Source organism: Scatophagus argus, chromosome 18 (genome assembly GCF_020382885.2).
Source record: "Scatophagus argus isolate fScaArg1 chromosome 18, fScaArg1.pri, whole genome shotgun sequence".
Lineage (NCBI taxonomy): Eukaryota > Metazoa > Chordata > Actinopteri > Scatophagidae > Scatophagus > Scatophagus argus.
Genome location: NC_058510.1, coordinates 9223618 through 9249117, shown reverse-complemented (window position 1 = coordinate 9249117; position 25500 = coordinate 9223618). Strand labels below are relative to the sequence as shown.

General features: G+C 40.3%; 1 long non-coding RNA gene across 1 annotated transcript; it reads right to left on the bottom strand.

Moving 5' to 3' along the window:
• Positions 1-5211: 5211 nt before the first annotated feature.
• Positions 5212-25486, bottom strand: LOC124049816. The gene is made up of 2 exons (XR_006841478.1): positions 25213-25486; positions 5212-6083 (listed from the first exon to the last, which is right to left on the bottom strand). It is a non-coding gene; the product is annotated as an uncharacterized LOC124049816 (long non-coding RNA).
• Between the last annotated feature and the right edge of the window lie 14 nt (positions 25487-25500).

Sequence of the window (25500 nt, the reverse complement as noted above, 5' to 3'; positions counted from 1 at the left end):
GATAAAGGGATTAAATGACTGGCGGTCTGAGTAGCTATTTTAATTGAAGATTTGCTGATGAAGACATACTAATGCTTAATGGGCCTTTTCTATTTTTATCTCACTACACCCTCACTGACCTTTAGTAGTAAAAATACTGTGCTGCTATAGAGACACAGCAAACTATATCACTGTGATACCATTAAGTAAGTCAGTTTTATCCTCTGAAATCTGATTTAAGGAGCCTTATGCATTCTGGTGCACGCTGTGATTTACTTGGTTAGACTACCTTCAAATTCAGACTGCAGTAGAAAAAAGCTAACATTTTATAGCAGTGAAGTATTTCCTCAAGCACTTTGACAATTATTATAAATATCAATGGTTCAAGTTAATATTTTGACTATGAATGGACTGTGTTTGCATTTTTACTGCAAGTAATTTGCAAGTCATTCAGTATCTAAGGTGCAACTGGGTTCAAAGAGTGCAAATTTGTGAATGAAGCTCATTCCTTTTATGGTGCTGATGGAGTTGTCAAGGCAAGAGGAACTTAATGTGATACTTCTATGGTTTCCTCTCTTCAGTTTCAGCTGTTATGTCTACTTGTCAATTAAACGGTGCAGCACGAGTTCACCACAGTACACACTGGATTTCCATTCACTGCATCCATGATTCAGCAGCTCATTGTGATAAAGCGAACAATTGTGTAAATATTGATTTATTTGCTCTTAAATTAAGTTGATGCCTTGCAGTCTGGAACACATATCAGTGAATAACCAAACGGTGGCTCTTATCTTAAATAAATAAATAGTTCCTGTTAGTGATGATTCATAATAATTTTTGTTTCTCAGCTTAAGTGGAGACTCTAGAAACTTTCCCGTGAACAAATTTACTTTTACTTTTTGACCAAAACAGCAGTATGTATCATCAGCAAGTGAACCATGACTTTAGGTGGTTTTTGCTCTGAGTGTTATCATTGTTTCACACTCGGCACTCTTGAACTGATGATCACATTTGAGAGAGACACTTCTCTTTAACAGGTACAGTCAATACAAGCCAGACTTGCAAACCCTGTAGGTTGTTTGACAACACTAAAAATAGACCTAAAATGAAAATTCAGTCATTATCTACCCACCCCCAAAGCAAAACAGTTTTGCAGAATTTTCATAAACAACCAAAGAAGCTGGGAACTTGCTTGTGCAGTGTATACTGAGTAGATAAAGACTATAGTAGATAAAGAGCTTTCATTTTTTACTCTGCTGGGCTCTTCTGTCCAACTGGAATCAATATATTCTCTGGGCTCCTCAATAAATACAGTGTATTAAGCCATTTTCCACATTGTGACTTGTTTGGCAACCAAAGACGAATCATTTCATAGCTTATTAAGACGCCGGTAAACTCCATCAATTTTATTGTATTATAAAGTGGAATAATTTTCTGCCAATTACAAATGAATGTGAAAATATTTTTCATTCAAATGTTTAATTACTGGACATAAAATGCCTCCTATTTGACATAAAGTCAGTTCAATCGGTTCTCAGTGTTTGTCCACTGGGGGGTCCCAGTCCCCACATCAGATTTCTGTAAACTGCATACTGAGCCACGATTGGCTCCAGACTCGTTGCGACGTCACAAAACCTTCTTGCATGTACTCATGTTGACCTCCGCTTTAAGGTGAGCACAGCAAAACATCCTCCCCTTGAAAACAGCTTTTTAGTGTCAAACTCAGCTTGATTTTTGTTGAACATCCAGCATTCAAAGCACAGTTACTTCGGGTGGATAGACAACCAGATGCTTTGCTCTGTGACTGAAAGGTGATTTGTAGCATTATTAGTAGCAAGACTGTCTGATGGAGCCCATGCTGGATTTGAAAGCAGGTGAGAAGACACACCTGGTTTCTGCAGAATGAACTCTGCTGCTGGTACTGAGATTCGAGAGGTATGAATGGAACCGCATGTTTCTCACCTCCTGGTGTAAAACGCAAACAATGCTGCTGCAACCCAGTCAGAGTGAGGGATTTAGCAAGTGGTAGATTGCTGAATAGGAGAGAGCAGACCGTTGGCGCTGGTGAACAAACAAAGCAGCCACATCAAAAGGCAGAGGGCGTGGACCAAGGCTGGATCACTGATGATGAGGTCAGACAGTCGGGACATTTATCTCAACTAAAAAGATTTGGATGACGATTGTTGTTAGGAACTCAATATGATGCAAATCAGTATAGCAACTACACATTAGTAAGTGAGGTTGATTTAAAGAGAGAAATGGCTGTAAGACAATAAGGGAAGCCTGACAAATGAACTTGATGGAGCACACAGTTGATTTAGAATTACACACATACCTGTTGAGCGGTTGCAATACATTAAAACAATGCAGATTCAAAAACATTCATCATACATAACATTATGTGGTCTGAAAATATCTATGTGTCAAAAATTTTATGGGCCTGAAGTAAAAAAAAATCCATAAAGATGGGGGCTGCTCATCTATAATCCAAACTCAGTCTGAGGGATGTAAATGTGAGATTTGTGTGGTAAAACTTAATCAAGACAGACAAATACATACCAAAAAGCTTAACAAACATGCAACTGGCTATTTAAAGGGAAAGCTTGTGATTTTGGGAAATACGGTAAGCTTGTTTTCTGTTAGATGACTGATACCACTCTTATATATGTACTGTAAATATAAGACTATCATGAGCAGCTGCTTAGCTTAGCATAGCATAAAAGTTGCTGTTTCAGTCGTTATATGACACGCCGGGACCAGTACCTTTTGTTACTGTCTCCTCTTACCTCCACTTTGTCTTTTACTTCACCTTTCTCCTGTTTGCGACCCAGTAAAAATAGAGAATGACATGTCAAGCTTGGTTAAATTGACATTTAACAGGGTTATTGGGTTGTAAAGAATCGCAGCACATTGTAAGAACACGGGATGGCCTCACATGTACTTATCATAAACTTCACTTTGTTGCACAACGAGTATTCTGTTTCCTTAGATCTTATATTAAAGATCGTCTTACATATTTCTATATATCCATTACTAAATACGAAAAAGTTAAAGTTTATTTTTTATTAAAAGATTTGTTTCCCCTCACAAACTCAATAAAATTTAGTTTTTCTGTCCAGAGCATTTAAAATCACAGACAAAGACATTTCTCATCCCCATGTTGGATGCTATTGCTCCTATTAAAAAGCTTATTGAGAAAAAAAAATGTTTTCAGGGCCTTTAAGCACAGTGTGGGGCTACAAAACAAGTTCAAAACAAACAACAGGAGGGTGATTTTCCTTTTTCAAGTTATACATTTCAGCTAGTGTGTATTTGGTCCATTGCTTATGTGATTTGCCCACGTGCATTGATGAGGTGGCACAATGGTGGGAAACTCAGTCATCCTTTACCGGTCTGGGAGTGATGGCTGCAGCTTTTCTTTCCTGGTAGCTGGGTGGGCATCCCCGGTTCATTCATTACTTGAAGTTGAGTCGCAAATCTGCAGCACGACAGCACATTCCTGTACCTTAGAAAGAGGGAGTGGGAGTTGACAGAGGTTTACTTTAATGAGGTTTGTGTTTGCTTAACCTCCTCTCTTGTCTTCCAGATTTAACCCCAGCTTTACATGAAAGAAAGTGAAAAGAGAAAATGAGACAGATTGACCTGGTACAGTTTGGGGATGCAATCACTTATGAGAACAAGCACAACTATTCAATGAGTTAAGTAAGAGTAAGATGAACTTTATTGATCCCGCAGTGGGGAAATTCACTTGTTGTGGCAGCTCACAAGAACACAAGAAGAGTGCAAAAAGTGTGCATAAACAGTTACAAAAAAAATATAGAGGTGAAATAAATTAACAATTTACAAGGTAAGTAAAAATAGTACACTATAAAGCTATATACAAGTCCTCATAAGGGAAGAAAGAGGACTAGACCATAGAATTATAGTTGATCAGTGTCTCAGGGTTAAAGCTAAAGCGGTTTTGTAGTTTGAATGTTAGTTACAAGATGTTTGTAAAGGGAGATGAAAAGTGATGGTGGCAGACGAATATCCAGTCCAGTGAGCGTGACTAACTGCCCAGTTGACCACATCCATAGGTTTCTGCTGGGCTGACAGAAGTGAGGAGGATGTAGTGTGACATCCATGACATGAACTAACACCTGCAGACCAGACTGAACTGGAAGTGCAACACAGTCAAATAATTACTCAGCTGCCCTGGAGCAAGGTGCTTCTCCACCTACTTGAGCTGCTGTGAGAATACCGCACTGTCTGTGTGTTAAAGGAACGGTTGTAGATACTCTTACTGTCTTCTTGATGGATCAGATGAGAAGATCAACACAGTATGCACCTGGCTGTTTCCAGCTAACTGACTCATCTTTTCTATGCTAACTCTTTGCCAGAAAGCAAATTAGGATAAATGCAATTTTTATCTAACATGAGTCTCATTTATGTTTATTCTGGTCATATTTTCTATTGGTTATGATGATAATATTGTAATTGCTGAGATCAGGAAACATGGCGACAGCGTTTAAAAAGTCAGATAGATTTAGAAACACAAGCAGAGTTTGTCATAATTTTACTGTGTCTTCCAGAGAGAAAGAGAAAAAAACACTAGAACACTTGTGCTGTATGGGGACATGCAGCCATTGGGAAAGTTTTAATGAACAGACCTCAAAAGACCTGCTGCTTTTTCAAGGTAGGTTTGTCCACAGCGTCTTGTACAGTGCAAAGGAATAGCGACTCCTGAAAGAACATGAGTACCTAGATGTAAACCAGTGGTAGAAGCTTTGTATAAATAAGTATCTGTTTTGTTCTGTATGGACCATGCTGAGCCTTTAACCAGGTGGTTTGTTTAGAACTTATTTAGATTAGTAGTCCAAAGATGTTTTTGTAACAATGTCACAGACTCCCCAGATCTCAGCTATTAATCTGGTGAGTAAAATGTTACTATTTCCAATGAAGGACGTGAGTTAAACATTTTCAAAACTACAATGAAATTGCAGGAAATTCTGCAAGACAACAACTTATTTAGAAAGCAGTACCTCCATGCAGTGGCTAATATTCATATTAAGTACAAGTTGTAAGTCTTGTGTACGTAAATGACCCTTGTGAGAAGTGTGAGCAGCTCGTGTACAGACTAAACACTTTCACTTTCTGCAGCTGTAAACAGGAGGCAGTGATGCAGAACATGTCAAATGAACATGCCTCAGTCACTCGCTGGACTGTAAGAAAGCCACACACTTAGTAAACATCTGCTAGAAGGGAAAGTTTTATTCAGACAAGCTTTTTCTAAACATTCAGCAGTGCAAAGTGCCAGAAAATACATAAAGTAAGGAAAATGTATGTGGTTTTAGAATCTATTGCAAAATAAAAGCCATTCCTCTTTCCCCTCATTGTGCTTACGACATCACATATATTCTGGTCCAAAAGTCTCATGGCCCAAGCAATTATAAATTTCCCATGCTGTGAAAATTTTAGTGGATTTTCTTCTTTTCATGAGTGTGAAGGTGGGCTTTATAGGAGATATGACACCTTTAAAACTATTCAATTTGTGTCTTTAATCAAGAGCCATAAAATCAACAAGCAAGCTCAGAAGTTGCATTCAACACTTTCTACATGTCGACTGGAATGGTCCAACATCCTGATTATATAGAACCTGCAAAACATAATACAGAAAAGACCCTCTTTTTCAGAAAAGACCCTTTCACTACTAAACACAGAAAACTGCTCACTCATTACTAAGGTGGAAACTCCAGACATCCAGCTATATGGATGTTTCGAAGCCCTGAAAGGATAATGTACTACATGTGAAAGTAATCAGCACTGTCCCTTTAAGCAGGCCAGCTTGACGGTTGTAACACTAGGTACTTCCCAACCACAATATATATCAGCACAGGGGCCCATTCAGGGTGTATCTGTGTCCTCTCAAAGAAAGGAGGAAGTGGATAGTATTAAAAAACATGCGGTATCTCTGTGTGTGTTAAGACTCAGTGAAACCGAATCCAGCACCAGCCGCTTCCACCTTTGCATCCTTTTCACTCAGTTCAGTATCTTCAGTCTTCTCTACGAGTGCGACAGCTGCAGGAAAACTCGGGGCTGCATGAGGGTCTGCAAAACCACCCGTCCTGCAAAAAGAGAGGCAAACATGTTTAACTACTGATATGACTGTTTATGAGCTAGCTTTGTCTCATAATGGAAGTTATCAAAAAAAACCTTTCAACTCTTTAAATGAGATGCTCCTTTCATTATGACTTGGGAGTGTGTTAGTTGAGAACGAGCATGAGAAGATAAATGAACTTCACTCTCCAGTCTTAAGTAGCATTAAAGCTAAACTATGAAACTTTTGAACAAGTGATTGGGGGAAAATAATAAATGCTACAGTGAAACATAATACAGAATTAGTAAATAAGCAAACTCACTTTGTAATGTCAATTACACAACAGCATCTACAGTACACAATGCTAGCTAACATTAGCTATAGGTCATATCAGGTCAAGTTGTAAAACCACTGTGTGCATTGAATTGAAACCTGTAGTTTACTGCATTGTCCCAATGAAAGCAAAAAATGTCCAGTAGGTCATTTTAAAACACATTCCCCCAAAATTCTGCCTGACCTTCTTTGGTATCTCTTCAAAGTCAAGACTAGATGTGAACGAAAGTTCTGTGGGTTTCAAAAGAAAGTTTGGTTATACAGCATTAGTTTCTAATGACTTGCCTTCCATTGAGGTTCAAGGGGTTAAAACATCAAGTAGCTTAGACACACTGGTGAATATATGCTCATTTTAGCAGGCCACTAAACCACATGACGGTTTAGAACGCCCTCAAGTTGTAAGTGGCGCAACTTTGTTTGCTTGTACTTGTAAAAGTTATAATAATATTTATTAGATGTGCTGAGAGAAGCTAATTTTGCATGAAGTATACAGTCAGTTCAAATACAAACCTAGAAATGTGTCACACACAAGAAACCCATCTAATGAGTGTCACCATATCATCACACGGCAGGAGGGTAACATCCTGTCACCCCACCCCACCCCAAAGAAAAAAAAAAAAACCCACCAAATTTGGTGTTCCTACATTTTTCAAATGAATGCATGAATAAATGAATGAATGAGCCCCTTTAAATTAAAAAAGAAAGAAATCCAGGTATGTCCGAGTAAGGCTTGTACAATCTAAAGCAGCGTAAAATAGTTGAGAAATTCCTGCTTAGTGTCTTTTTACTGCTGATATATTTGGTGCTTCCATCACTGTCCTATCTGCTTTATAAGGACAGTATATGGTTCACACAGAGGTTGACTTCTTGAGCAGCTGACTGGCTGTAAAAGCAAGGACACCATGTGCCAAAGAAAATGTATTTCCAGAGGCTGACAGTTAATTAAAGGAATGTGGGTGAGGTTGTAATCAACACGACCCATCTGGCACAGCGTGTCCTCACGTGATCTCACACTATTTGTGGAGGATTGGTATCCGAGCGTGGCCCGGCTAAAACTGGCACTGAGACGAAATCCACTCACCGGTGTTCAGTCACATGTACCTTTACAATATGCAGCAGCTTTGATGGTGTTCTGCACATTCATTTATGTCCCGCTGCTATTTAAACATGATAAACACATATACAAAACACAGAGTTATGCAGGACAGCCTGTATGCCTGTATTTCCCACCGTGACTTTGATTAGCTGTGGGAAATCCTGTTTAATCTGATGTTGATTAAACCAGGTCAGTCACTTGATAACAATGGTGCTTGGAGGGAAAGTCTCATCTTCAATAGGTCACCCAGGGAAATGACTGGCTGCTGGCCCTGAAAACCCTAATGCCATAATACTAGCAAGACATTAGACTGGAATCTCCATCCAACATCAAATCAGATCAGTGTAACTTTATTATCCAAATGGGGAAACATGGCCAGAAATGCAAAGAATGAGTAGGACCAGCATAAAACCAATGAGTGTTAAACAAAGCCAAAAAAGAGGCTCTGATTCTGGATTCTTAACAACTACCCATCCTGCTTAAAGCAATAAATTACAATTTCTGACTTGACTGTCCACCAGACCTGTGCTTTTCTCAATCTATTTTCATTCATCAAACTGATTTACCTTACCTTACCTTAAATAAGCAACAAAGGCAATTCAGTAAAACTCCCCATAAATCCGCTTCCTGGGCTACTGCGTCATGGAGGATATAAGATCTGTAATGAGCTGCTTCTAACTAATTGAATGAAGTTTTCTCCACTGTAATGTGAACCAGAGGGAATGTGCAATAGTGCCAAAGCAAGCGGCGTTTGCTGCTCCATTGGTGATCTGGGATCTGTCTTTCATCAACAACAAGCTCATTAACTGAAAATGTCTCGGCCAAACTGACACCAAACTGACAAATGCGAAATAAACAGTCCGCAGAAACAATCCTGCAGGGAGGTTAAAGGTCTGACCTGGACCTGTTCTGAGTCTGAAAGACCACCCGGGGCTTACTGACCAGCACGATGACATCTCAAAAGACTATTAGTAAAGAGGAAAGCTGGACATCTTAAGATGCAGGCGTGTGTACTTCTTTACAGAATTTATGTGACGTACGCAGCATTCAAATGTCTGAAACTTTCCAAGGATGCAGCAGGGGATTAAGAAATGCATGGTGCTGAGTTCAGGGCCAGGCCTTCCTCAAGCGCTCCAGCCTCATTAGCAGTCTGTATTTCAGAGATTTACCCACTGACACACTGACCAACAGCTGCTTCAGAGGAAAGCCAGCAGGCAAGAGGAGCTGCCTGGTAATGGAGCACTTCCTAAAATCATCTATTTACAAAGCAGAGATTTCTCCTCAAACGGAGACACTGCTATCCAGTTTAAAGCATGCCTTTCTCTGCCAAACAAGCAATAAATTGGCAGAGACTGTTCAGCTACTCTTTGTAATGAGTCAGCATTGCTAGTGCTTCTCTGCACACAGCTGGTAGCCTCATATAAAAGTCCATTTTCCGTTGCCAAGGACCACACATATGAAGATCTGGGGACATTTTAGGGGTCTCTTCCTGCTTCTCTTTGATTCACATGAATGAGATACAAATGAGACCCCAAGGAGAAATGAATACACCCTTTTATTTCTTTGAAAAATCGGTTAAATCAGACAGAAACTAACAGCTGATGAAGGCGGTGTGTCAAATCAGGCTGCTATCAGGTTCAAGGTACCGAGAGAGCCTCCCTTTCTCAATGTCTTTTTACACGAGGAGCCAGTGAAGTCATCACAGCTGCTGCAGTTCTCCCATAGAGGCCGAGTGAAAGGTCGTCCCCCCAGCTGAGGGCTGTAAATTCAAGACGTAAAACGGGAAAGACATACGCTCTAATCAACAGGTGCAGATCCAGAATGAATGCAAACCCGTTTTTTTTTTCTTTTTCCTCTCGAGGAGTCAAGACAAAGAGGAGCGAGACAGGAGCATTCAGCCTGGAGAACATAAAAGGCCTTAATTAAAACAACGATAGCCCTTGATAAAACCTGTGTAAATTAAAGAGGACGGATGGGAACTTGGCTTGTTTGAATCATTTTGAAGCTATAATGTGAGGAATGTAAACAATCAAGCACGTCTTTCTGACGTTTTCCTTCACCACAGGAAACTATCGAGATGTAAACCCTCTTCATGTGCATCTGAAGAAAGATGCACTCCTCGACATACTGCTCATAAGCAATCACATGAGCTGCAAGTGACCATCACTGCATAATGAAAAAAGTATGAACGCTGATTTTCTAACATAAATCCCATCTATCTCATCAGTGCTTGCTTTTGCATTTTAGTGACATAATCCCATGGGATGGCATATAAATAGCACACCCCTTTATAGACATTTTGCATGCATTTTATACATTGTAATCCTTCTGTGTGTAATTCACACATAAGTAAATCACACATAATTTTCCCAATATATAGTGCATGGAACTATTCAGTGAAGCATAACAACACAACCAGTTCAAAATAGCACATTTTAGCCTCTGCGGAGCATGTTGACTGATATAATAGCTGGAAATGAAGCTGGACATTCAGAAACATGAAGATATGAGCATTTACTCATAATCCACCTGGACAGCAGAGGACTGTATTATGATGATAAATATTCAAGCTAAGCACAGTAACTGTGCTCTGAATGACAGAGTTTAGTTATAGTTTAGCCCAACCACAGATATCGGATCGTAAGCTAACTTGAAAAACCACTGACAGGGTGTGCTGTTTACTGACTTCCCCTGGAAAATAAGTAGGACTACATTTGTATGAAATTGCTATATGACATAGTGATAATAATTGGAAGAGGCATGTGATTCCCGTAGAAAGCCTGTCATGCTCACCAACGATGATATAAGAATGACTGTTCTCAGGGGCATTCATGGAATTTCACCATTTATTTTTCTTTCATCTTCACTTCCAGTCATTAAGAAGCATCCCACACAAATCCAATAAATGAACAACTAGGCCTCACATTAGCATTCTGGTGGAAAAGTGTTTATTTCCTGCTGTAAGAATGACACCATTATCACTCTCAGAAAATCAGGAAGAATTTATCAAGAATTTAATTTGGGTCTTTCCACATCTTAGCTCCCAATTTGCTAGCAGAAGTTAGGAAATGACCAAAAACCCTCCTAAGTCTGCTGCTGTTTCAGGTCCAACAGCGGTTTCATTTCAGTATTTTTTTTTAAAGGAGCATTCAAGAAATACTTTCATGAGAACGTTCTTGGTCTTTAAAGTACATCTCTTTTTCCCCCCTTTGACAGCTTTGACATGTTCCATGATGTCAGTTCATCTGGTTCATCTGATGCTGTAGATAGTGAAGATATGTCTGATTTATCTAAATGTAGGTTTTGTGCCCAGAGGGCAGCAGCTGGAGCTCTGAATGCTTGGAAAGAACCAGTAATGAAACTGAAAAAAGTCGAGGCATGTACTTGAAAGATGTGACATACGACAAATGAAAACTTAAAATGTCTTATTCATGTATCAGTAACTGGGGATAACCACGGTTCTGCTTAACCAAATTAAATATAGGAAGTAGAAAAACATTCATAATCAAAAGTATGTTGTGTACAGTCATCACTTCAAAATGAGGAAGTCTAACCGTATCAGACTGGTCCTGTCGCTCCCACACAGCTTCTACACATTATTAAGTGTCATGACCTTTCTGACCAGACTGTCTGGACACTGGAAACCAGTCTGTGTGTTCTCGCCACAGCTACCATGCTTGTGCCTAACAGGACCTCAGCCATGACTTTTCAACCTCTGTCTAGACCTTTGCAACCTCTTCCCCTTATATTAGCGTGCCTTTCATTTTCAAGAATAATCGATAACCAGCCTAGCTTTACTGGACAGTGGAGTTTGAATTTTAGGCACATTAATCACCAACTGTGTTGGAAAACTCAAGAGATGTGTGAAACTGGAAGCACTGGTGTCCTACATTAAAGACGGGTTAGTGATTAATCGCTGCCTTCCTCACAATGAATCTGTAGGCTTAGCTGTGAAGTTTCTTCATGGACATTTAATTCAGCTTCTTTTATCTGGGTTGCAGAAGTTGGAGCACGTCCCCCATTCATTTCTTCAGCCGCCTTTGAACTCTCTCAAACATGGAAGGCTAAATATTTACACGTCGGTCCTTGCTTGTTTAATGTTAAAGGCACACTCACACAGCAGAGTAAATGAATGAAAAAGCTTTAGACAAAACACCTCCAGCAGCTGATGAGTACCAGGCCACTTTAAAGCGCAGGTCCCACAGGTTCAACCTCCTTTTCGGGGCATGGGAGAAAGTGACCCGGGGGTCTGTTTGGGGGCTCAGTGGAGAAACACAGCCCTGCTGACACGGCTGTCTCTGTGAAAAGAGGCGATCTGTGCATTTAGAGTTGGCTCAGGTCCAAAGAGATTAAATGGAGGTGGGCTGGCATACCATGTGAGGGCATTAGAGACAAAGACAACACGCCATATGATCATCTGCGAGCATACTATTCATGATCACAAAACAATGCAGTGTACCTGCTTTTTAAAAAACATTCTTTTAATTTACCATTTGCTTAACTCCTCCACAAATTGGGGTTGTTCAAACACAACGTAACTAAGCATAACTAAGTTTTGGATTTCTCTGCGTGTTGAAGTGGTACATATGGAGCTGTAGTATAGGCCAAGATACCCTGTATATAAAGAATCTGAAAGTTGAGCCTTTTGAAAACCAAAAACACACAAAAGTATGAGGAACGGATAAAACATTTTATTTATCTGCTTCGTTAGCAGTGCATGTTTGCCTGTCTGGCTAACTAGCTTAGACCTTATTTTAAAGATCGTAAAGCATGTCAGTGGTTGACTTTGTCAGATTACAGTTTACATTACAACAAGTCAGTTAAAAACACAAAAAAGTAAGCAGCCAGTTCTCTATCTTCTCATGAAGTCAGTGTTAGCCTACCTTACTAGCCAGTAATCCTGTCAGCTAATGATACTGCTGGGTAGAAATAAGAAGCCTCCTTTTGTCTACCATTCGGGGTGTGTGACAGGATTGATTGAACAGCCAATTAATCACCTGACCAGAGGTGTGAAAATCTGTTGGATTTTAAGCTCTAATCTCCTGTAATAATGTAACCAAGACTGCCCATGTGACATTTTTCAGACAGATAGAAACCCTCACTCAGCCAAAATGAGGTGAGGAAGACAATTTTGCAGATAGGCGACTTGAGACATGTACTGCAGGAACAAAAGTGGAGGCACCACTGAAAGTAGACTACAACAAGTGAGCAGTAAAGGGAAAGAGACTGACGGCACTCTCTTTTTCTTAAACCTTAATCAGTTTACATTTGGAGATCTGGTTAACTCTCCCCAATGAAGGACCTGTTTTACTCCCCACTAAGCGAGAGTTCGACTTCCTGTGGGAATAATCATGGGAAGGACGCTATTACTAAATGTGATCCGCTGTCGGCTATTGCTATAAATCTATCACAAATGCTTTGGGTACAGCCTTCTATCAATGTAAAGACCAGTGTAAGACATCAAAGAACCGTCCCTTTGTATGCTCTGGTCTAAACACCCATATGAAATGGCATTATAGCCCATAGTAAAATGCTTCATGTAACATTACAGAGTGAAACCAAGCAATCTCCCGCTTGGGGACAGCAATCTAATCTGTGGTGAATCAGCAGCAACTGAAAAAGTCCCGTCCTGCTTCTTCCTGATAGTGAAAAGAACAACAGCCATCAGCAGGAAGAGAAAACAATGTCCAATGTCACCAAAGAGGAGAGAGAGGAGGATAAGACGTCAATTTCTCCAAAACCCGAGGGTTAAACAAAAGGATTCGATTTGTACATTTGTAACAATTAACGGGGAGTTTCAAAACTGTCTCCTCGATCCAAGATGTAGAATTCATCATGAATCTCAGGCAAACAAAGACAATCTGCTGTGTGAATGAAAAGCTCATGAGACATGGCAGAGCACAGGCGCTTCTGGGACGAGGCATTTTTTTCAGTCTGGTTCACATTTGTCTCATTTGGCAGAACATGATGATTAGATTTACAAGTATTGTACAAGTGCTTAATTTTAATTTTTCAGAGGAGAAAAAACATTCTGGCAGAAAAAAATACAGATAAATGGTTGAAACTAGAAAATGTCTGATTGGTTGTTCTACTTCTTTACTACTTCTTTTACAGCATTTTGATGAACCACATGCCGCTCTTATCCAATTAAAAACATCTTTACTGTAAACCGAGATGTTCCCGAAACTCAATCCTCTGGAGACGTGGCTGTCAGTAAATGAAGTTTATCGAACTTATTACATCTACAAGTGGAGGAAAGAACAGAAAATGTGAAAGTTTCAACTTGGGCCTGTGGAGGGGGGGTTGTTGGCAATTCAGTGGTGTTTTTGCAGCCAAGAAAACAACAACGTTGACCCATCTTGTCACCAGCTAATGAATACTAAAACTAACTGATGCTAAATAAATAAATAAACTCTCTAAAACACACACCTCAGTTTTATAGTAAAAGGGAGGGGTGGGGTGGCAGTAGTGGGGGTGTTGGTGACGTAAGCTGCAACTGAGGTGAAATTTCATACTAAACTAATAAAGAATAATAGACAATGAAAATGACCTTTGGTTAAAGCCCTAAATCACATTAGCAAGGACATTCTCTTTTCCACAAATTTGAAAGCTGCGTACACTTGAATCTGTATTTAATGTGGACACATCTTAGTGAACACTACTCCAACATACTGGATCGATGTTCACTTACAAATAATTTAAAATGCAAATGGAAAACTCTCAGAGCCATAGTGACATTTTCAAACTTCTGTATTGTCAAATCAACAGCCTAAAACCCAAAGGTAATCAATTCACAATCATGCAGCAAAGTGAAACAAAAAAACAACAAAAAAAATCACATTTTAGAAGTCAGACAGTAAATGTTTGTAATTTTTGTTTTGATAAATTACTTAATTATTTTTTATGGGTTGTTTTGGTCAACTAATTAATCAGCTTGTCCTTTCAGCACTTACTTTACGTGAGACCATGTCAACATATATGTCAAGGTGACCTTTGCAGTGCACATGAAATGAGAATATAATTATGTGAACTAGTGTTGCTTATCATCTAGAAGATAAATTGTACCGTCATATTCTTTTCTTCAGTTCAATATTTTCCACATTTCATCCTCTTCATTTGAAACACTGAACAGTAAATTTATATTTTACATTCATATCCATTCACAACTCTGCATGTTCGTTTTGACCATTATGCATTAGAACATCGAGGATAATTTCCTGTATGTGGAAATAAGAACTTGTTTCTGATTCTGACTATAGCATAACTTGTGCACAAACATACACATAACTAACATCCGAATGCATAACAACAGATGAAACCGTGCAGGACGACACCACTGGATCCATCGCCCTGCCAGTGTGTTGTCACCTGCAGAGTGAGGACGAAAGAGGAAAGCTTTAACAAACCACAGTCTCCACCTGACAATACCAGAGTAATGAGCCGTTGTCTTCAGGGTATCTGGTAACTTTGTGAAGGTGGACGAGTTTCAGAGGTCACCTGTAGGTGAAGTGGCTCAGCTCAGGAACCTGTTCACTGATTAAGATGAAGGATGCAGAGCGCATAAGACACAGGAGGTGCAAACAAGTTGGGGGCCCCAGGGGGCCCATCTGTTGTGGGCAAATAAATGGGGGCTTCAGTGAATGGCAAAACAGCCCTGCTCTTCCCCTGCGAGGCCCAGCAGACAGCTCCATTAATCAGGACCAGGATGAGCCTGCTGGGCTCACAGTGACAAGTCAGCAGTGGCACAAACTCCTCCTTCTCCTCACACTCTATCTCCATTAGAGGCTGGAGGTGTCAGCTGGCTGCAGCTTCTGTTCCTCTGTTGTCACTATGCATGTTTTCACAACTGTCCTCTAAGAATAACTGAAAAAGTGACACGAGAAGAGGAGGGAAATAATTTATGAGCTGCCATTAATGCCACCAATAAATAAACATCTGTTTTAGGAGCCTGTTTCATGCTGAGTGACCGAATGACTTCAGCTTCACTCTCTCCTTCACTTTCTGAACCAATCAACCATGAACTTAGATTTGGGTTTTGCTGTGTGACAGTAAGAATCACACAGGCCTGACTGAATTGCTCAATAAAAATCAATCATACCTGACTTGAAAGGATCTAATGAATCACTGGAGAATTTGAGAATTTTTTCAGGTGACTAAAACTGAAGTTGCTCGAACTGGCTGCAATAAGTGATCATTTCATGTTTCAGGGAGTCACAAGCGACACACAAGATACAGTACCTTTGCCAACTGCCATCTCTCTGCCAACTACTGACTGAGTTAATCAATTCAGGATAAAACAAATTTGTTATTCTGTTCATTTAGAACACAAAACAGCAGCGATTCCTCACATTTGAGATGAATATCTGGAATTTTTGTTTGAAAAATTGCACATTATTTTCCTGTTAAACAACTTATCGATTAACCAACAAATTGTTTCAGACCTAAGATGTTCATAGGTTACTGCATGTGCAAAAAAACTTTTGCAATACAGCCTAAAGTTAAGGTATATGGCCTTTCAAATATATGGAACTGAGTGCATGAACAACAAAACTGTCAACTTAATCCAGGTCAGCAAAAATGTCCTTACAAGTTCTCAGGCCATATTTTAAAGGACAGTGACACGGCATCAAAACAAACCACTGACACAGAGAATATAAGAGACAGAGTTGTGCATGCCTGTATTATAGTATTCTAATCCTCTGTGAAGTGTTTAGGCCTCTTATTCAAAGGCATGGATGTATTTTTAATAATGGACTGCAGAGTTCATGTTCCATCTCCTCATACCGTTGCAGACCCTTTTTGTAATGCAGTGCTATTTTCGGTCCGAACACGGCCTTAGCCCCAGTTGGCCGTCACGACTCCTGCATCTCTAGCAGTAGGATAAGACATGTCCCCACAGCCCGGTTTCAGAAAGGGACAGAGGTGGGGAGGGAAGGGAGGGGAGCTCGGGGTGAGAGGGTGCGGGAAGAGTCAGGGGAAAGGAAGATGGAGGAGTCCTTTAATAGTATGATTCAGCAGAGGTATCAATTCCCACAGATGGCAGGCTGGCTCCTATTAACTTACATAGGAGGGGAGTAAAGAGGCAATCAAAACCACCCCTGGGACAGACAGTCAGCACATCAAAAGGTAGCGGGATCTGTGTGGCCAAGGCTCCCTCCCCATCAGGAAGAACGAAGTCTGAGCTCTGTGAAGTGTGAGGTGAGTGTATTACAAAATGTCCCAAAATCAAATCAATCTAGTGATTTCATTTGAGAGCAAAACCTTTAAATGTCAGTGTAAACACAAACCTCTATGTTCTACTCTTTCCTATATCTAAACGGATCTTTCCCTCCAAAATAATAATAAATTACTTTGACTGGTGTATTGTGTGTCATCTTGCAAACTCTTTAATTTGATCACTTAAGTCCCTCAACTCCAGTCAGACAACTGGAGACCCTGAGTGACTGCCTAAGGTTGTCTGAACGAGGACCAGATTGTATTTAGGTGTCAGGGGACGTCCTGTGACACCTAAACGCACTGCATGAGGGCTGCAGACGTTCCTCTGTCAGAGCCTGGAAGCTTTCACACCGTAACAGCAGCCACTTTAAATAAAAACAAGAGGAGAGGACAGAACAAAGGTGAGAAAGCCGTCTCCACCTAACAAAAAAACGACCTGCAACAACAACAGGATCTTCCCTCCAAAACTGAAACGGTTCCTCATTTGGCGAATGACAGCACAGAGGCCAGTGTCACCCCAGGAGTAAAAACGACATTAACCTTTTGCAGGTGCTGTTACTCAGCCTGATGAATTCTGCCAGACAGACAGCAGCCTGACCTCCAACCCCCGATGAGCGAGTGATGGTGAACGTTGGCACTGACAAGACACTATTAATGTTTCATTAACGGCGCTTTAATGATCATTAAACTGCACTGTGAACTCTGCTGGCAACATGTGATCCTGTTTCATACTGTTTGCCTGTGATAAACAAAGATAAACTAGCCTGGCTAGAACTAGAACTGGCATTACTGGTATAAAAATATTGAAATGTTAGCTCTTTTCAGACATGCACTTCATCATGTGAATGTACTGGCAAATTTGCACTAAATAAGTTTCCATAGAAGATGGCGATCTGACAAGGTCAAACACGTCCATGACATGACAGCAAGTCTGATCTGAATGCTGTTTGATTATTGTTATCTGCAGCAACAAAATTGTTTCTCTTATGTGTTAAAGCAATAAAATTGGTTTAATAAATACAAAAATTCTTTGTATAAGCTCTTCAGTTAGTTATAGGAAATAAAATATGTTTTCATTAATATTTTCCCTACGCAGTGTGTGGAAAAAGGAGGAATTAATACAAATTCTCTGCTTCATGCCAACTACTGCATGAACACCCTGCAGCAGACTGTTCAGTGGAAACAGCATGTCAGGAGAATGAGTCGTACTCAAATAACAGTTACAACCAAAACAGACAAACGTGTCATAGATTTTTTTCCCCCATTATGCTTGGATTCTGTAGTTTAACAGGTTTTGTTTTGCCCAATAAATCAGTAGCAAGTGAAGTATCTGTCTCACTGCCATCAGTCAACATGAAAGCTTCAAAAATAGTTTCACATGATGTTTTTAATGCTATTACCTACCTTGAAATCCAACAACCTGTACAATGCAGCTGCATGAACCTCCTCGCTTATTGCCGTTTTCATGGCAGTTTACCTGTCAATCATTTTTTTGGCTCTGGCACAGGACGATAATGTCCTTATTCTTCATCAGACAATGTCACTGCATCAAAACACACAGTTTCTGCATTTGTTTTATAGAGCTACAGATACAGAGATCTCTGGCAAAAGGACAAAAGGGTCTCTGGCTCATCTTTAAGTGCAATACAGCATAATCTGGCAATACACCAATCAAATACTTATGTGGAAGGGTGCACATTCCTGGTAAAATATTTTGTCATGTGAACACCACGTTTCTTCCATTTATCTCACAGTCGTTGAGATGGAAGGGTGTGATGATTGCAAGCAGCTGTCAAGCATCAGCACCAGAACTGTTTTAAATAAATGTAAAATGTGGGCAGCAACTCAGAGGTCTACATTTAGGCTAGTAAATTGCTTTAATGATGAAACTTACTCAAGGATCTCTCTGTTGGTCAGACTAGAAAGAAGCAGAGTAGAAGAGGAAGAAGAGGTAGAAGAAGAAGAAGAAGAAGAAGATTCTCAAGATGTCATCCTGGGTAAAGCCATGCAGGATAGACTGGAAAGCCAAACATGTCATCCCAGGAGCTGTGGATGTCTTTCACAGTTTCAAAGGAAGACAACACAATTGCAATTAGTAAAACATGTCCCACAAGGATTCAGAGAGGAGGGAAAAAGACAAACAAATCTTATTAAGTAAAGGAATATTCAATCATTCATCTTTGCTCACCTTAGCCTTTCTTTCTTACCCTTGAGTGTGCACAGACTACAGGTTAGGAACTCTTTTTTTAAAGTCGGTCAGTATCAGCCATGAGCATGAACAGGTAATTATCAGTTATTAGCATCGGCTGAGAAAATTTGTACCACTGATCTCTTTTGTTCTGCCCTCATCGTCTCATGAAGCCTCAGGTTAACCTCAGACTGGGATGCACTGGGAAAGATTACAGAACCTTTGTTTGAATGCCAAAAGGGTGGCAACGCTACAGATTTAATGGGTGAAAATGGTTTATGTGGTAATACTGGAAATACATGTCAGATTAGTCATCTTATTTGCATGGAGATGGCATGCATCAGCATCGTCACAATGCATGTGGGCTTTACCTTTCACTGCTGCGGGCAAACAAAAGGTGGTTATCTGTCTTGCGCTCCTCCTCTGCACTGTCAGCTCAACAATGGCACTTTTGAAACCTGCTTATTAACTGTGTGGGATTGTATCCTTTCAAGTCCCTCCACCAGCACAGTGGCAGGACACATAAACACAGTATGTAGGTCAGTCAAACAGTTTGTGTCTGCTCTCTCCCTCTATGCCTGAAGTGAACTGACAGCAAAATCAAACACATTGTTTGCAGAGTGTGACTCATCTCACCCAGAGAAGCTGGGTGGTAGAACACGGTTTGCCTCCTCCTTTATGTTGCCCTCTAAACTAGCACTTCCAGCACTTGCACCAATGTCTACCTGTTGGGCTGCACAAGCTGTTTTGACAGCAGCCGAGGATCACGTTTAACTCTCTCTTGTGATTAATGGTTAACTCTGATCCCCTGTGTGTTTATGTGCAGTGTGTCACTTGTTGGTATAAACTGCGCCGGCTACTTGAAGTGAGCGCGGAGAAAGCAGAAAGAGAGGTCATGGGCTGAATTCCAGTAAATCCATTCATGAATCACACAGATTAAACACACTGCATGTACTATTTTCCGCTTGATATAGCAGAACTGCGATAAAGTGGCGCCATGAGTTAATTTGAGCACGACAAAGTAGTATTTATTGTCAGTATTTGAAAGAATTCATTACCCTATTTCCAATAGCTTATTTCTTTTTTCACCATTTTAATTCTACTTATTTCTCCACTTTATTTTAATGTTTAATCAAACTACTTTAAAGTACTTTAATCTGCTCACCTTGCTTTTCCCTTCAGTTCTCTATCCCACTCAGGTCTCTTACCAAAGTAAGTATCACCACCACCTGGTTTGCTCCACCCCTCCTCTCTCTCTCTCTCTCTCTCTGTTACCTTTAACAAAGTCAGCTTGGCTAAATACGGAAAACAATTCCATCAATATTTGAATTTCCTATATATATTTCCTATACAGCTCCTATAATGCAACATTCCTCTCCTCCACCAAAACCTGGCTTCAAAAATCTGCCCCTCTTCTTGGCCTCCAGCGTGGAGGTCTGCACACACCCTGACGTGGTTGGGAGAATTAGCTCTAATCCAGCCTGGACGTCCTGCTTTGATGAGGATTGTCATTACAATATAGCACAGGACAATGCTGTCTGCACTCTGCACTGACATCCCCCTGCATGCCAACAGAAGAAAGGGCTGACCAGGTACACTGTTCAACAGCTTTTCCATCCAAATGCAGCTTGAAAAGTTGGAATGTGAAATAAAAAAAAAAGGTTTATCAGAAAGACTTTCTATGGGAGTATAGTGACTGAAAGCTGACACTACACCTTTGAGAGGAAGGAAGGAAGGAGAGGAAGTGTAATAATGCAGTGATGTTACAGTATGCTGGTAAAGAGAAAAGCTTTAATTAGAGTTTTTTATAAGGAATTTTGAATGTATATATATTTCCAAATCCTGCTTTCTTTATCAAACTGTATATTTTAGAGCCATATGAGGTTAGGCAATGACATCATTCACCAGAGGGACCAATACTGTTACATAACAGCCAGACATTACTGTGAGCGCCCCACAGCACTGCTCCAAATGCACTCTCTCTGGCTCCATGCAGTAAGGGCTACTTGTTCATTCAAATGTGAGACATTTGAACAAAATAGCAATCTCAAGTGGATTATCTGCAAGCAACAGTGAAGTTATGAAAAAGAAGACAACCAGTCCATACCACCCCACAAGGTGAATAAGTACAAACCTTGACTTGCTTTTAACAAAATTACAAAAGCTACTTAGATGGAATGAGACCCTTTTCCTTTTTTAAAAGTAAACTAAATTCATACTCTTAGTTTCAATTGTTATTTGTGTATACAAGTCACTGGTGCGTGCATGACATCAAAAGCCAGCATGTCATACCAAAGTTTCCAACTTTTCAAGTTGTTATTAATTTTTTTGTTAAATATGTATGGTATGTATAGCGATAAGAAACCATGTATTGTTTTATCCTGTTTGAACTACATCTCTCATCTTGCACAAAAAAAGCTACTCCATCAGCCCCAACATGGCTATTGCCTTGACACATTTCATCTCGCTCTTCAAGAACAAGGGGAAAAGTATACAGAGGGGTGAAAATGGCTATATTGTGTAGCTATGCTGAGAGCTGCAGATGGAGAGTTACTCAGTTCTGTAACAGCTTGCATGTGGATCAGCCCTACAATGTTCACAGTTTCATATACTTAAACGGTTTTAAGACAAACTGCAACTCTCTTGACTTGACTTTATAAATAGACAAACATCACAGGTGCAATTCCTTACAAGATTTAAACAGAATCAAATAATTATTAACCGTTGCCATTGACTGCTCTACATATTTCTTCTGTAGTAAGGTCACAAGGTGTTCCACCTGAAGGGGAAGAACTTCACCTCTCAGTCACATTTTAGATTTCAGAACTCATGATACCCAGCGACTCCATGTTTTATTGTGTGTCTCGATTTGAGTCACATATGCGTATACAGTGCTGAGATTAAAGGACTATGAGTTGCTTTGAGTTTTCATAGCAACTCAAAGCAACTCATAGTCCTTTAACTCCCTTTAACTATTTAAGAGAGATAGCTAATGCTAACTGGACGCGTGTCAATAACTCACCAGGTGTTGAAATAACAAACAAAAAAGCTGCAAGCTAGGCTAACTAGCTTCTCACCCAAATGGAAGCTAGTTAGACTAGCTCACTAACTTCCTTTTTTGGTATGCCCAACAAGAGGTTTGAAGCTATATGCTAATTCTACGTGTGTTCAAAAAAGGAACAATGGAAAAAAAATGGAAAATGGAAATACATGCAGGTGGCACGGTGGTGCAGTGGTTAGCACTGTTAGCACTGTCGCCTCATAGCAAGAGGGTTCCAGGTTCGAATCCTCTGGGCCCTTCTATGTGGAGTTTGCATGTTCTCCCTGTGCCTGCGTGGATTCCTCCGGCTTCCTCCCACAATACCAAAAACATGCACATTAGGTTAATTGGCTACTCTACATTGCCCCTAGGTGTGAGTGTGAGAGTGTGTGGTTGTCTGTCTTTGTGTGTTGGCCCTGCGATTGACTGGCGACCAGTCCAGGGTGAACCCCGCCTCTCGCCCGTAGTCAGCTGGGATAGGCTCCAGCTCCCCCGCGACCCTGACGGATAAGCGGTATAGAAAATGGATGGATGGAAATAACATGCAAAATACCTAAAATACCTAAAGTATCATAATTTCCTTACAAACTAAAATGAAGCCATTCACCTTTCAGTTTGACCAGAAGTATGTGGTGGGTTTACATCCAAAAACACGTGCCACATTCCCCCAAAACATACTCCTAAATACTCTCATGTAGTAAAAATTCCTCTCACTGAAAACTCTGTTCAAGGCAAGATGCTAGCAGCCAAACATAGGTCATCACCCCTAATAAAAATGCACTGACAGCTCTGAGACATAAACAGAGCATTGCAAATGAGGCAGTCTATTCCCAAAGAGGAAAGTTATGTCATTTGATAATACGGTAATAATGCTGTAAAATGAGAAACAGCCAGAGAGAAAAGTCTAGCTGACGAGCAGCTAGTGCTCTGACTTAAGGAGTATGAAGCCTCTTTAATCTATTCCATCTTTTAGCTCTGAAAAACACATATTACATAACACCAGACCTCCAATGTCTTCCTGGGCCCCTAAAATATCTGAAAAGTATGTGTGCAGTGATTGTGGCGAGGTAGTGAAATTTGGCTCGGAATAAGTTTGCCTGGAGAACACATAGATCCCCAAGATACACTCTAACATACACAACATTTTCTGCAAATCCTCTCCAGTGAGGCATGCAAGGTCTCACAAGACGTTCCAGAAAAGCGGAGAGCTGATGTAACCATACCAGAGCAGAAAATATAAATTCCTTCTTTACTCGAGGAACGGCAAACTCCTCTGTATTCATCAATCTCAGATGTGAGGATTTGCTTTTTCTCTCAGCTTTATGTGCCTTGAATATTTTTGGACTGTCAGTCAGACAGAAGACATTTGATGACACCTTTGATTTCTAGGAAATAGGGAAGCTCTTTTTTTTTTTACTAATTTCTGACTTAATGATTAGTCGAATTCAGCACCAGATTAATCATTAATGAAGACAATCAGCAGTTAACCTCAGTTTGTGGCTTTCATGCAATGGCATCTGTGTTAGATTTGAGCCACTGAGTTAAGCATCTGTTTAGCTTAATGATAAATAAGCTGCAAAGTTTGAGTCAGGATAAAACCATCCAACCATGTGCATGAGAAAAATCTGCTGCACAGTAAAAAAAAAAAAAAAAAGATTATTAACTTGTTTCCCAGATTGAAAATGTGTTAGGCATTCCAAACAAAGGCAGGTGTTACTTGGATAGGAAACAGTTAATCCCCTCCTGTCCACTGAGACAGGTTGGACTTGATGTTTTTTTTTTACAGCTCAATTTTCAATTTTATGTTGGGACAACCCTGAACTCTGGCTGGACTTAGGCACAAAAAACACTTGGCTAGGTTTAGGAAAAAGATCATTTTTTGCCTTAAAATATCCAGCTTTGTTGCCACAAACATGGCTGAAAACTCTCACAGGGTCTCATTTAAAGTATTCGCTTTTTGGCGCCACAAAGACAGCTACTAAAAGTCCCAATGGTTGCTGAAAGGACCCGGTTTGTTGGTTCGACTGAAGTGGTTTTGAACAAGGAAATTAGTGCACGTGATATGAATACTGATTGACATGTATTGGAGAAATGTTGCCATACGTGTGAAGCACATCCAAGGTTTGCAGAAATGCACAGAGCCAACATTTTATTGCGGCGACGGGGCTGGCCAGTTGAAATACTATAAGTTTTTAGGCAAAAAAAAGAAATGCGCTGCAGATGTTTTGATGATCCAGAAATGTTGTTTTAAAACATTATTTATCACTATTTATAAACCAACATATTTAACAAAACTTTTCACCCAAATCCACCCCAGTTTTAACACAAAATGCCTCTCAGTTGATGTCTTTAAACTTGTAAATGACAAAAGCATGCTTACTTGGCATTAAGCTCTCATTTCTTCAAAGAAAAACCACACCGAAGCACATTCGCCAAACAGGGAATCAGCGGGGTGGATGCACCTTGTCACAAAGACTTGATCCCAGGTCAGCCAGTCCCAGCACACCCCTGCTCGCAATACACCGTCCTGCCCACCCAGAAAGTCCACACAATGAATCCACTCTAATCCCATCTTTTGTGGTCCCTCCATGTCTCAGTGTGGCTGTACCTCACATCTCAGACATGCTGCTCCAACATCTTGTGCCTAAATGCTTTCACAGACTACGCATTCAAATATATATAGTTTTGAAATATTTCTTCTTTTGTCGCACAAAAACAAGCTCAATATTATGCACAAAATGTGTAGCTGCGAGCAGTATCTGATGCCTCTTGTCATGTTTTGATCCAAACCACTGTACTATCACACTGACAGCAGAGATAAAACAATGACTTGAAGCAGCACTCGACTTTGTGGTCCATGGAGAATAAAGGCTTGGAAAGTATACAGAGCATAAAGAAAGCATCTCATCAGTGAGATCAGCTGAAACAACAATAGATCAACAGAACATGCTTTCTACACATCTCCAGCTCTGAACTCTGCTGTATTAACAGGAGTTGGACAGACAATAGAGAAGCCAGACGAAAAACAACACCAACCCTGAGAACAATAGTTTCAGACAGGTTGTACCACGAGAGGTTTTATATGCACACCAGACTGAATCACTGCAACGTCGCTGTCATCCCCACACTCACAATTACTCCTTTAAATTAAGTTTTCAGCAGACAGATTGAAAGATAAAGATTTATGCTTTACAATGTCATCAGGGCTTTTAATGAGTGTAATTAAAGAATTAGTTGAATAATGACGAATGTAATCGACAGAAGGCGACATAAAGAACTCTTACCGCGCTGTTCAGGCTGCTTTTCTTGCTTTTATATTCCCTTTTCTTGCACCCCTGATGATCGGTCGCGCGTCTCACAGACACAAATCTCGACCTCATACTTCCATGTGCTCGCGACCAGGACCACGCGCTCAGCGGTGCGCTCGGGATACGGCGCGTGACGTCACGGCGAGACTGGAAAGTCGCTCGAAAAGCCAGTGCAACATCGACAGTATGACAGGTATGCTCTGACTATATACGACGTTATATATCATCTGACACTTGACTATGTGGTGTGTGTCTGTTTGTTTT